Source organism: Erpetoichthys calabaricus, chromosome 11, assembly GCF_900747795.2.
Source record: "Erpetoichthys calabaricus chromosome 11, fErpCal1.3, whole genome shotgun sequence".
Lineage (NCBI taxonomy): Eukaryota > Metazoa > Chordata > Cladistia > Polypteriformes > Polypteridae > Erpetoichthys > Erpetoichthys calabaricus.
This window is the reverse complement of record NC_041404.2, coordinates 45,182,347-45,197,825: the sequence shown is the minus strand read 5'-3', so window position 1 is coordinate 45,197,825 and position 15,479 is coordinate 45,182,347.

The following is a 15,479-nucleotide window of genomic DNA, read 5'->3' as shown; positions in this document are numbered from 1 at the left end:
TCCTTTAGGTGCCTTTTGTAAAGTCTAAATGGATTTTCATGTGCCATCTGGCCACTTTGCTATAAATCCCAAATTTGTGGAGTGAGGCACTGACAGTTGTCCTTCTGCGAGTTTTCCCCCATCTCCACTCTCAATCTCTGGAGATCAGCCAGAGTGATCCAGCGTCTTTTTTTTTTCTTATTTCACTGTATGTGTGCAATGGTCTCATTAATAACCCACAAGTTATGTACTCTTCGGTTTTGATGGAACGTCCAACTATCACTGATGTACAAGTACTTGCTTTACATTTCTCTCTTCTCTGTTCTCCAGGTAGCAGGTCAGGTTCCCAAAAGGGTGGCAGATTCCACTGTGAGTCTCACTCACACAGACACATCAGAAAAATGTTGATTTGCAGCCATCCAACTAACAGAATGAGTGTGGATGAAGTTAGAAAATTACAGGTCTTTTAGGAAACTGAAGACCAAACGACTGTGTCATCTCCACTCTGTTCAAAGACAATGTAGAATATGAGGTGTCGAAAGCGTATGCTGCACCATCATGCTGCTCTCATACCTCAGAGTTCTTTAAGGAATCTAGAAATACCAACCTTGTCATCCAAAAGTGGTTGTGACCGTATGTAACATTCAGTGTCCTGTATGAAAGTAAAGATCATTAAAGGGAAAAGGGATTGGGAATCATTTAGCAATAGTCCATCCTTTGTAAATTAGAAAACTAAATATATGATTGTTTATGGAAATCCACAAAGATGCCCCCAGGCTGGATATTCTAAAAAGTGTAAGAAAGCTCTATGCCTCATGAGCTGTGATTGCCTCCCATTCTTTTCAAATATGTTTTTCTGATTACTTTTCAGTAGCTAATTTAAAAATAAGAACTCCAAACTAACATAATTACACTTACTGTTAATAGCAATGACTTTATGAGTTGGTTTAATAATAAACTATATAATATTGGATAGTAAGCTGCTGCAGTGGGTAGTTCTGCTGTCTCTTAAAATGCATACATTCACTGGGCAAATTAGTAGAACCACTATTCTAATACTGGATACTAATAGTGCCCCCAAAAGAGCCTCAGTTCTTTGTGGCATGGATTCCTTAAGATATTTGAAACATTCTTTTGAAATTCTGGTCCATGTCGACATGACTCTTCTTCTTCCTCTTCATCCTTTCCCACTTCTGTGTGGGGTCGAAGCACTTGATCAACCATCTTCAAACAACTCAGTCCTGCACCTCCTCCTCAGTCAAGCCCTTTTCTTTCAGATCTTCTTTAACTTTATCCATCCACCTCTGCTTCGGCTTTCCACGCTTTCTCCTCCCTTGTACTTCCACTCCCATCCCTCTTTTGCCCACATGTTCTTTGTCTCTCCGCATCACATGTCCATACCACTTCAGCCTCCTTTCCTGTACTTTCTTAGCTATCTTTCCCATTTTTGTTGTACCTCTGATTTTCTCATTTCATGCTGTCTTCTTTGAAAATCCACACATCCATCTCAACATTTTCATTTCTGTCACATTCACCTTCTTCTCCTGCTGTGCTCCCTTTACTGCCCATGTCTCAGCTCCATACATCACTACTGGTCTTACCACTGTCTTAAAAACCTGACCTTTAACCTTCACTTTAAATCTTCAATCACATGATATTCCTAATATCTTCTTCCAATTATTCCATCCACTCTTCACTCTATGGGTAATCTCTGCATCTAATTTTCCATCTTGGGCTATCATTGAAGCGAGATATTTAAACCTACCCACTCTTTTAATAGTTCTCCTTGCAGACTAACTACTGAATCTTGATCATTATTAAACCTAATATACAGTGGATACATATGTTTATACTGTATATCCATGTTGACGTGACTGCATCACAGAACTTCTGCAGATTTGCCAGATGCACATTTATGCTGTGAATCTCCTGTTCCATCACATCTGGTGTTCTGTTAGATTCAGATAAGGTGACTGGGAAGGCCAGTGAAGAACACTGAACTCATTGTCATGTTCATGAAACTAGTTTAATACATCTTTTCTTTGTGATATGGTGTATTATCCATTGCAAGATGTATAAATTATAGCCATGGAGGGATGCACCTGGTCAACAAGAATACTCAAATAGGCAATGGCATTTAAGTGACAATGGACTGATATTAAGAAAACATTCCCCACATCATTACACCATCCACACCAGTCTGGACTTTGGACACAAGGTAGGTTGTTGGCACCAAATTCTTCCCCACCCATCCGTGTGCCTCCGTGTGCAGAAATCGAGATTCATCAGACCAGGGTATGTTTTTTCCAGTCTTCATCTGTTCAGTTTTGGTGAGCTTGTCCCACTGCAGTTTCATATTTTTGTTCTGGAGTGGAACCCAACATGGTCTTCTGCTATTGTAGCCCACTGACCTCAAGGTTCAATGTGTTGAGCATTCTGAGATGCTTTTCTGCATGTTTCCCCCACTCCTTCATGCAGAATTGTGTCAGCTGTGTGACACAAGAGAGGGGTCCTGTGTCCACAGCCCGTTTCAAATCCTCCCACAGCAACTTAACATGGCCAGTCAGCAATGGTCAGCTGCTCATACCTCATTGCAGCAAAACAGTCCCAAACTAAAACAATTCCTCCACCGTGCTTCAGAGTTGATGTTAGGTTCTTCTGGTCAAATATTGTCTTTGGTTTTAACCAAATATGTCATCTGGCGCTGTGGCTAAATAACTCTATGTTCGTTCATATCGCATGTCCAAGACACCTTGCTCCAGAAGTACTAGGTTTTGCCTGATTATTCATGTGCAAACGTTAATTTTTTCAGACAGCAAAAGTTTCTTCCTGGCACATCTCCCATATAGATCTACTTTGTGTAGCCACTTTATAATGGTAGACTCAAGCACTTTGACATAAAAAATGGCAAGAGCTACCTATAGGTCCCATAATGAAATTCTTGGCTTTTTAGAGACATCTTTCAGCATCTTGTGTTCTGTCATTCAGCTGAACTTGCTGGGGTGGACTGGCCTGGATAAGTTGGCAAGTGTTTGAAATCTCCACTTGTAAATGATCCTCCAGAGAGTGGAATGGATGATTTCCAGTTGTTTGGAGATCTTTTAAAATCCTTCTAGAGTCATATGCATCTATAACCTTCTTTGTGAAGGCCGCAGAGAGCTCCTTCAATTTCAACCTGGTGATAACACACACTTCAACAACAAATGGCAACCCAAACTAAATGTTTGAGGTCTTAATAAGACAGATTCAGACAAAATCCTCCCTAATGAAATTTGTAATTTCTTGTACTTGTAATATTTTTATTTTACTGTTATACTGTATTGAGGATGGCTTGTGTTTTGTTCTGTGTATTGTATTGTGTCTCTTTGACCCCCACTGCACGCCCAACTTACCTGGAAAGGGGTCTCTCTTTGAACTGCCTTTCCCAGGGTTTCTTCCATTTTTTTCCCTACTAAGGTTTTCTTTTCTGGGAGTTTTTTCCTGTCTTCTTAGAGAGTCAAGGCTGGGGGGCTGTCAAGAGGCAGGGCCTGTTAAAGCCCATTGCGGCGCTTCTTGTGTAATTTTGGGTTATTCAAAAATAAATTGTATTGTATTGTATTGTATTGTAATGAGGTACTAATCATTTGCACATGATTCTAATTTGAGGTAGTTGGGTTAGTGATAAATGGAGGGGTGGAGTTAATTTTTCGAAATGTTAAATTTTACTTTATTTTTATTTAAATGAAACAGTGGACGACAAAAAGTAAATGCAACATGATGTTTGTTATATTATATTACCCTTACCAATATATAGCGTTTAAATGAAGATAAAATCCTGGTACGTCCACATATATTAAAAAGGGAAAATATATACAGTATATGCAAGGGATGTTCAAAATGTTTCCGCACTTTTTTTTTAATTCTATTTATTAAGTTTCAAAAACAAATGACATCACTTTCTACATAGTTACCTTTGTTAATGATGCAATTTTCCCAGTGTCGTTACCAGCTTTATAATGCCCAATTACTACTCCTCCCGTCTTTTGAATGTCCCTCATATATATATCTCTATTATGAAAAAAAAATCTTGCGAGGGATACTAGGGAGACGAGACGTGATCTTCTCGGAAGACAATGTGACGTCCCGCGAGAGACACTTTAACATCACGTGAGACAAGGCAGTGAGACAACATTTAAAACAAGTTCACGGACATCTAACCTAGCAGTTGTTGAAATGCTTTTGGCAGACACACGTCATGTGCTCCCAGCTCTTAAAACAATGACAAGCGACAAGCAGAACACGCAACTCTCCAGCAGCAGCAAGCCAGCACATGATCCGACCGCTTCTCCTTATTGTGCGTTCTGCCCCCCTTCTTCACAGTGCAAGCAGCTTTATACATCCTGCAAGAAAGAGATTTAACCATGCCTGGGCCAGAAATAAAGAACAAGTATTGTTTTTACAAAAGTTTTTAAGTAAAAGTGAAAATAATGTATATGTAACAATTCCCATGAAAATAACAAGTCAAGTCAAGTCAAGTTGGGGATCATGCACTGGTACAGTGCATTGCCGCACCCACTGCATGACGAAACAACTCGGGATCCCGGTTTGCAATCCCCCAGGCAGACACGTGATCCAGTCCCACCCTCCAGAATGACCCTCTATCTGTCACAGCCAGGTGTTACGTGGGCGACCCCTTGGCCTGGTCCAGCCATTCGGGTCCCCAACAATGGGGATCTTACGAGCCGGATCACCGTCGGGGAAACGTGCCACATGGCCGTAGTGCCGTAACTGATGCTCCCTTACAATGCAGGTAATGTGCCTCATTCAGGACTCCATGAGAAACACAAAGTCAAACCAATGGTACCTAAGGATTTTCTGGAGAGACACAGTACCAAAGGAGTCCAGTCTTCGACTCAAGTCACTGGATAGCGTCCATGTCTCACAACCATATAGCAAGACAGGAAGCACCAAGACTCTAAAGACTTGGACCTTCATCCTTTTGCAGAGATATCGGGAGCACCACACACCCCTTTCCAGTGACCTCATGACCCCCTATGCTCTCCCAATCTGTCTACTGACTTCACAGGAAGAGTCACCAGAGACATGAATGTCACTGCCAAGGTAAAATGAAAATAACAATCTCTTTAAATTGTATATCCGGTAAACCTAAACTGGGGGTGGGTGAGCGAAGCAAGCAGGGGTGGAGCCCTCTAGTATATATATACGGTTGAAACAATAACTTTAAACAGATCAATGCACGTTAAATTTAAACAGTGTTTTTAGCTGTCGGAATTTGTTGTTTCAATGTGCAGGACTATTTTATGAACAACTGTTATAGTGGCGTACAGTCTCAAATGCACAGAAGTCTGTATTTGCATAAAGTTAGGATATTTGCCCCCTGTGAAGTACCCGCCACGCATTGCTTCTGATGATCCTCACACCTTTGCACTCTGGGAAACAAAAACTGATTTTTAGCAGGCTTATTTTGATGGTTATGGGAGCTAGTTTATGGTGGGTTGTTTTCGAAAAACCGGCGAACCTGTAGGACACTCTACATCACGAAAGCAACCTTTGCTTCTCCACCAGACAACATGTACATAGAATTCTTCTGTTACACAAATGTTGTCGTTTTATAAGCAATACATTTACTTATGAATAGTTTTGTTAGTTGCCTTCAGATGTACAAATTATGTCTGGATGACATGTTACACGTTCAACAGTGCATATTAAATACTTAAACATATAATAATTGAAAATTACTTTCTGAATATATTAATTGTATATTCACTGGTCAATGCTTCTGACAGTTTTCTTTTCTTTCTATTGTTTTTTTTGACAATTAAATCATACAGCAAAGGTTTTGCAATGCACATCCCCCGTCAAATGAGTTATTTTGATCTAAGATAATTGTAATAAGTATATTAAGTACTGAATGAAACCCTTCAATTCAATGTAAATAAAGATATGATATCAATTATTGATGGCATTCATGTTAAACTGTTCACTGGTCTATGCTCCTGACAGTTTTTTACAGTGATACAATGAAAAACAAGATGAGGATTATGTTCTTGTTTCATTCATTCTTTCACTGATTTGTATAATCATTTTTATCACTGACTAACTATCTAGGTGACTTGTACTCGTATATGGGTCTTCTGCCGCAAAGAAATGTATTGTTTTTAAATTTAATGTAATTCCCCTCTAAACGTACAAGTAAAATCAAAACTGTTTCATTAGACCACACTAAGATAGTTTCACAGAAATAGTTTCACACAGCTTATAATTGACTCATTTTAGCAGGGGCCTAGCCAAAATCTGTACTCACTTGCTGTAATCAAGTTATTTGCCAGTAAGTACCTTCAGAAAGTAAACCTCTAGATCTGTTGTGAGACTGGCGTCTACTGTCTTGGCAAAAAAGACTTTCCAGTAAGTACAGAGATGAGGAGGCATGTAAGCCGTCTGAATTTAGGATGTTCTTAAAAAACGTAACAATTAACTTCATGAGGTAGAAGTACATAATAAACAAAGAACGTTGTTTCAAATATTTGAAATATTATAATGTGCTCCTGAATTTAAATATTTAAAATCTAAATGTTCTCATTTGCAATAGAAATGGACCATTTTTGACTGTGTTATCGGGGGCTAAATCACTAGTAAAAGTTCAAATAAACAAATAAATAAATAACATCATATTCTTAATCATTGACTTTGAATTAGTCTAGCCATACTCCACACTTGTATTTGAAATATGCTATTTTAATCCTTGTGGGAGTGGCTCTTGGACAGCTATTGGAACCCCTGCAAATATCAAAAATATTTTCATATTTGTGATCATCAGCCTCAAACAACATAGCACCTGCTTATACATATTCCATTTGTTCAACGTTTTGTGATAAGAAGTAACTTTCATCTCTACTTTACCATTCAGAGATGGGTAAACCCCTGAGGTCGTAATATGTGGAATGCACATCTTCCAGTTTTTTGCTGAAGTCACACATTGGTTTACCGTTTACCATAATGGAGTAATTTCTTGCACAAAATAATGTGCAACAATGGCCCAAAAATGAGGAGTTTCGGGTGCAGAAGGCCAAAAATTGGGAGGAACTGAAACGGCTCTTCCATAACTTGACAGCAAGACGAGTCGATCAGTACATCATCAAAGGAGTTTGCAATGCACTTTTTTGATTTCAGAGTTGCACTGAAGCTGAGCAAACATAATTGCTTCGGATGCAATGCAGGAGCAAATTCTTAATGAAATTCCGGTCTATCTCCTGCCACTCACATACACATCCCGACAGCCATACAAGGCAAGGGACGCAAAATGACGTGTCAGGCCGACGCGGCCATACCTTAGATGGACAACGAACCCATGTCTGTGTCGTTCAGAACTGCAGCACAAGTTTCTGTGCCGGCAGCTTCATGATGATGATGATGATGATTGTATCTCTTAGGTCACGCATTACAGAACTCAACAGAGATTTATATCCATCCTACATTTTAAAACAGCTATTTTTTTTCTTTTTACTTTTTTTTTTAAATAAATTAACTTTGTTAGCAGGTCTGTTTGTTTAACGTTTAGGACAGTACGGTGTGGAGATTGGACCTTCTCTGCATTTCTACAGGTATTCCAGTTCTCCTCTCAAATCCTCCAAAGATGTGAATGCTGCTGGTTACATGTCAGGGTCCTCTGCACCTGTATGTCAAGGGCCAAGGCCTGCCTTATTTTCATTTGGTGACTCAATACATCTGAAACACCACAAAAACTCCCCAATACACTCCTGCTAATCTGCACATACATTCAAACAATAATTGGAAATAAAGAAGCTAAAATTCCAATACCAGGGCTCCCCACTACTCTCCCCCTACTTCACAGACTCAAATAATTGTCTGAACTGCTGTGGAGAGTATAAAAAAGAATTGACCAGCTACATACCATCTCACCCCTCACAACAGAATATAATACTTTCCCAAGTTCCCATAAAGCTCATGAAGTCTCCAGGGATTTAATAAGACGGACAGACAGACAGACAGACAGACAGACAGACAGACAGACAGACAGACAGACAGACAGACAGACAGACAGACAGACAGATAGATAGATAGATAGATAGATAGATAGATAGATAGATAGATAGATAGATAGATAGATAGATAGATAGATAGATAGATAGATAGAACTTTATTTTTCCACAGGGCAAAATTAGGCTTTTACAGAATCTCAACTACAAGTAGGCTGGTGGAGATTTATCTACCGATCTTTATGGACCTATTGTAATCTACACACAAAGGGTACACAATACCTTCGACTTCCTATGGATTTGCATAGCGTGTTAACAATGATCCGTGAAAATCTGCGAACAACAGCAGACCTGAGACCAGAGCTGTTAGTGTCGGGAGCTTCGGGCTGCCACAGGCTGCGCCTCTTCTTAAGGCTGCCGACGACGCGTGTTGGACTTCTATTGTCAGCTTCTTGCGAACGAGTATGGGGGAATATTTTGGTCAAAATGATTTAATTAATTAAATAAATAAAAGTATTAATGCGTCACGAAATATGCATTTTTGTTACTTATTTGTTTATGCATATTTTTCTTCGATAATTTATTTCACTGACACGGCAAGCATTATGAAATAATCCCTGAAAAAAATGTCGCTTTCGCTCGACAAAGTTGAGACAGCGGGTTCTAGTGAGTACAGTGTTTTGATTGGTCTGTAGAACGAAAGTACGCGCTTTACTTGACTTGGTAATCCAGTGGCTTATGCGCATGCTCAAGGTTGGGACTACTTGCGTCGGATACAGTTCTGAAAAGCGCTTCGTGAACATTTTGTATAAATTCGCTGTTCTCTTGCTTCTGTGTTATCTCAGTCAGCTGCTTATTGCCAACTGAATAACGTAGCTGCAGAATAACCAATTATTAGGATCTAATTTCTGTTTTTCTATGTTAAATGTTTCCACATTAAAATGTTTTCAGGCGCTTTTTTGTAGTGGGATCAATACGAGCAACTGCCTTTTAAATAATAGTAGCAGGTTCACTTTTTACGTGATAATTACACTATAAACCAATAAACCTATAAATACTTTTATTGCTGACGATAATGAAGTCAGTTCTCTTCAGCCATGCCTAATTAAGCTCGTTATACCTGCGCTGATGTACAGTACTTTTATATTTCTAAAAGTTATTAGGCAATTCTTATTAATTGGAACATTTTTAATATATGTTCTCAATACATCGTAATATAGGGAAATGTACACAGTAAAGAATAAGCATTTAAAGGGTAACTAAACACATGACCACGTTATTTTTAACTAAATTAATTTCATATATTTACATAGATCGCCATTGATAACGATGCTTATTTGTTTCAAGTGCAGACATATTACTTAAGATCTTGTAAATTATTATTTATTGTTTATTCTTTGATTGTATTTATTATGTTTATTTTATTTTATGTTTATTCAAGTTTTCACATAAAAATGTGACAAAAAATATTCATTTTTTTTTAAATTCCCGCATACTGAGATGTTCTCATGATAAGGCAGGATGCTGCTTAAGGGACCCCAATGTTCCCCAATGGCCCTGCAACTTGACCACAGTTTTTAACCTCTTCTTCTGATGATCGCTGAGATGACCTAATTCTCACTTTCAATGCATTTTGTAAACATTTTTTTTAAGTTTACTTCTACTGGCACTACGTTGTAATACTACTAGAGAAAGTCATAATTAGTCATACTTTCCTGATCATTTTGCTTTGATTGGCAGCTTCAGGTTCAGTGTTGTCGTCTGAAGTGGATGTGGACAGGCATCTCATCCTTCTTTATGCTTAACACTTATCTTATGGTTTTTAAACTTCACAATATATTTGTAAAACACACCACCATGGTTAACACACTGTCTCCTATGGATTTTGTCGTCCGTACAAAAAAAAAAACAAGACTCCATAGTTTCTGCTCTTCTTTGGTGCAAATGATGAACAGAATAGGCTTGTTTACTGCGAGAAAGCAATAAGAGAAAAGTGACTGGTTAAGGTCGAAACTTTACCACTGTGACCACAGACATGCCATATTTCCACATGTGTGCTGGAGAAAGTCGTTCAGGCAACCCAAACTATCCATCCATCCATTTTCCAACCCGCTGAATCCGAACACAGGGTCACGGGGGTCTGCTGGAGCCAATCCCAGCCAACACAGGGCACAAGGCAGGAACCAATCCTGGGCAGGGTGCCAACCCACCGCAGGACACACACAAATGCACCCACACACCAAGCACACACTAGGGACAATTTAGAATCGCCAATCCACCTAACCTGCATGTCTTTGGACTGTGGGAGGAAACCGGAGCGCCCGGAGGAAACCCACACAGACACGGGGAGAACATGCAAACTCCACAGAGGGAGGACCCGGGAAGCGAACCCGGGTTCCCCAGGTCTCCCAACTGCGAGGCAGCAGCGCTACCCACTGCGCCACCGTGCCGCCCCAACCCAAACTAAATGAACACAAATGTGAGGATAGCTATTCACTTAACCATATATATATTTTTAGTCCACTCATGGCATGTTTGACTTTATCACTTTTGACTATCATTGCTCAATAACTTTTGTTCCCTCTTTTTAAAATGTCATACACTGGCTTTTCTTTTTTGTTAATTTCACTGAGGTTTGCATTGATGACCGTTTTTCCTGCAGGCTCTCTCATGCCTCTTTTTCTACCACAATCATGTAAATTCATACAACTTGCTGTCACTCATGTTAGCTCAGTTTGAAGACACCACTCAATATAACACACACATACACAAACACACACACACACACACATGTCGATGGCCAGTATCTATAGATGTCATTAGATAGTAAGGAACATTGGCCCTGTTTAAGCTCTGCTGTTTTTTCTTTTTTCCTCTATACAATCAGGTTTTGAGACTCTTTAATATTCAGGAGTCATAGGATTTTAGTATGTTTTCTGTCAGGAGCTGCTTCAAGCTGTGAACCACCACAGGGTAAAACACCAGCGCATCACCAGGTAAACACATCTATACCAGAATAGGAAAAGGATCCGAACTTGGCTAATCATCGATGTATTATGTGGCAACAATTCAATTCAGTGAATAGACAGATATAGTGCCTTTCACATCTATCTATCTATCTATCATATAGTGCCTTTCAAATCTATCTATCTATCTATCTATCTATCTATCTATCTATCTATCTATCTATCTATCTATCTATCTATCTATCTATCTATCTATCTATCTATCTATCTATCTATCTATCTATCTATCTATCTATCTATGGTTGTTTACTGTATGGAGCCTGTTACATATCTAGATAAATAAATGTAAATTATAGAACCTTCATGTAGATGGGTCTTTTGGGAACCAAAAATGGTTCCCCTAATTTATCACTCTGAAGAACCAATCTGGCACCTTTACTTTTAAGAGTGTTGCAGAAGACCCCCACTCTTTAATGGAGATTGGTGACAGTTTCAGGAAATGCAAGGACTCTGATTACGAAATTGGCTGAAATAGAAATGGAAATGAGAAGGTTTGATACCTCTCTTGCATTCACTGTTTCCCCATTGGATTCTACCCCGCAGCTTACAAAACTAGCTTAGACAAGTTCAGCAAAGTTATGAATGGGTGGAAATTATTAAATCAAAGACACACAAATTAATTGTGACCTGTTTTGCCATTGCTAGATGTGGGAAAACGAACCAATGGGTGAAGAAATGAGTGGGTTGAGCCACAAAGCAGGAATCCCCGATATTTTCAAATTTAATGTATATATTTATGTGACACTAAAATACAGTTATCATTACTATTATGCGTGAAATATGATCACACTTTTTGTCATGTCGGGTATTAATTTTACTTGAAACATGCTTGCTAACACACGAAGCACTCCCACAATTTACTTTATTGAATGTCCCTTCGGCATGCGTGGTAGCCGTATATTTAGCGCATGGCGAGGTACTGTTTAAACGAAAGTGGAGAGATTATGATGAAGGAGGTATTTTCTGCCGAAGAAGCAGAACAGTATAATAAGTAAAGATCCCCAAATAGGCATTATGCGTTTTGAATTGCTTACAAGAGAATATCAAACATATTTGTATTCCATTGGTTACTCTTCGTTTCAATATCCACATCAGGTTCGGGCGTATATAGTTGTGACAACTTTTGAAGTCGTGCATAAAGAGTCTTTGAATCCGTTTCTCCTTTGAAACTGTCGCAAAGGTATGTCCTGGTTTTGTTTAAAATATAGTAACAAAATCCCTATTTCTTACCACAGCCACAACCTGCTCCAGCGGCAGATCAGAAACAAGTGGTGAGCTTGAACGAATTCTCGTTTTCCTCCATCGGCTTGTGTCCCGAAGTCATTTAAGACTCTCTACGTTATCTTTTTTGTTGACATCAAAACTTATACCTGCTAGAATCAGAGGCTGACCAAAGCCAACGCGCTAGATCTGGTGGCAGGAGCCACCGCTAAAGCGTCCCCTTTATGTGCGGCTTTCAGAGGGAAAAGCCGAAGGAAGGATCATCGGGAAGGTTGCGAAGTCGTCACCACGTAACCATATGATTAACCTGATGTATGTCGGGGAACAAACAACAAACAAACAAACATAAAATAACCAAACAAATATACTCGTATCGTCACTGCAACAACAGCAAAATTCAAATCTTGCGCTAAACACCTGTTGTACATTCTCAACCGTCAGGGTTATCTCCCATTCCCTGAACAGAAGCCCCATAAGGCTTGAGCTCTGTCCATAACACGCGGTCTTTCTTTCTCCTTTGTACAGTTAGAAGGACTCAGGCGCACACAAAGCGGAGTTCATGGGAATTAGAAATGAGACAAGTAACTCCAAACTGAAAATCTTAAAAATACACGAACAATATTAATTACAGAAAAGACATAGATCTATTGCTTGAAAAAAAAAGTTTTAAAAGAAAACTGCAGAATTGTATGAAAGATTTCAATCACATAAACAATAATAATTTGGAAGTGCTAATAAAAAAATAGCCGCCCTGTCAAATAAACTTCCAATGTCCCTTCTTCTTCTTCTTCTTCTTCTTCTTCTTCTTCTTCTTATACCATTGTCAGAAGTTCCTAAAGTGGTTCTTCAGAGTAATGCCACAGGGGGACCTTTTACTTATTTATTTATTTATTTTTATTTTTTGGGGTTTTTCAGAAAAACGACATACATGGATTTTCCAGAAATAGGTGTTATTAATTTGAATATTTAACGGGCTCCATAAATAACCATGCATAGATGACAACATACTGTATGTGTAAAAGGACTCTTGCTGTGTACAATAAAACAGGCTAAGTTCAGATTTTCTTGCTGTGTTAGTATCTTGTTAGGCAGCCAATACACATTAAATATTTCTGTTTTGTCAACATATTTTTTCAAATCACAAAAAAACAATTTCACATGCAAAAAATCCTTCCCAGAATTAAATGTTTTTTTGTCAAGTAATTGTTCTAGAACCAAACAACCCAGTAAAACTGGCATTACAAAACCATCATTTTGAAGCCTAAAAGAAGAACGTTTCGCATTTCCTTCATGTAGACATATACGCCTTGCACTTCTATTTATAATAATAATAATAATAATAATAATAATAATAATAATAATAATAATAATAATGACCCTCACCAGGAAAAGCGGTTAAGAAAAAGAGATGATAACAAAAACAGTAAATTATACTAGATTGAGATTAATGCTGAGATTTTGCGTATGTGGAACACATGAGCTCGTGTGAATCTGGTACAAGTTGGAACTTCTCGATTATGTCCCCAAAAATATCTACCAGGTGAAGCGAGTGCTGCCCAGGGTCAGAGAATCGCCCACCTCACAGCTGCCCAAATACTTAGTGAAGTCTTGAATTCTATTGGACACTAAGACAATAAGAACCAGGTGAGTTCCCGCTAAAAAAACTCAACTGTGACTAAAGCAGAAGATAATAATAATAATAATAATAATAATAATAATAATAATAATAATAATAATAATAATAATAATAATAGAAGAAGCAGAAGAGGAACGGAGAAAAAGAACATACCTAACACCGATGTTAACGATTATCTGTAACTGTTACTTACTTATTACTTTTTATATTTAAGGTTATACTGATTATTATATCATCTTAATAAATCATATATATATATATATCATCTTATGATAAAAAAGAGTAAAAAGAGCACACTAAATGCAGGATTTTTTCTTTTAAACAAACGAAAGACGTTGTTAACCTTTAAATGACTGCGAGGGCACGGCAAGGGCAATGGAGCTTTGTTAAAATTTTATGATTTTTTTGAAATGTTGCTTCCTCTTTGTTTTCCTTGAATTAGATCCTCCCTCGGCTACTTTAGACAATGGCCGCCGAGTTGTCATTCTGAAAGAGGTGTGAAAGGTTAGGGAAAGATGAAAGGTATCTTGTCCAGGATCTGTTTGAAATGCCTCTAACTGGCTTCCTTAACATTGGGAAGGAGACACCTAGTCTCATCGCCACTTTTCTTTTTATGCTTTCTTTTTTTTGAGAGATTTTTGCAAGTAAAAGTGGACATGTTAGTATGGAATTATTATTACATGTCAAATTCATTTTTGCAATTAAAATCACATGCGCGGTGAAAGGAGCCTTTAGCATTCAGAGATCTCTATTAATTCAGGTCTTCCTTTTCTTCGATTAATTTGTAGCAGTTCTCTATTAATGTAAGGGCTATTCAATGCGAATTCTTAAATTTCCTTAACTTTATCACTGCAAAACACACACACGCGCTCACACGCATACACATACGTCTCCCCGATGTCTCCGTTTAATCGCGGAGATATATATTTGTGTGTGTGTGTGTTTTGGAGTATATAGTGGTCCTTTATTGTAACGCACACACAGACACACACACAGATATTAGTTTATTATTTTCACCTGTATTTTTCCATCCATCCATTATCCAACCCGCTACATCCTACTACAGGGTCACGGGGGTCTGCTAGAGCCAATCCCAGCCAACACAGGGCACAAGGCAGGAAACAAACCCCAGGCAGGGCGCCAGCCCACCGCAGGGCACACACACACCAAGCACACACTATGGACAATTTAGGATCGCCAATGCACCTAACCTGCATGTCTTTGGATTGTGGGAGGAAACCGGAGTATCGGGAGGAAACCCACGCAGAAACGAGGAGAACATGCAAACTCCACACAGGGAGGACCCGGGAAGCGAACCCAGGTCTCCTTACTGCGAGGAAGCAGCGCTACCACTGCGCCACCATGCCGCCCATCACCTGTATTTATTGCCTGCACCATCGGTGTATAGTAATAAATTTGAAATTTCCCACATAAACGGCGATGAAGGAGTAGGAGTCTTAAATCCGGCGCTGATGCGACATTATAGCTAAATAAAGAACAGTCCGCGGCGTGGACTGACATACACGAGTTGCAGTTCTGATTCGAGTTTATTGGTGTAATAAACTAACCGCGGTTGTAATTTGAAGTGTGTACTGCTAATGAAGGACTGTTTAGAGGGAC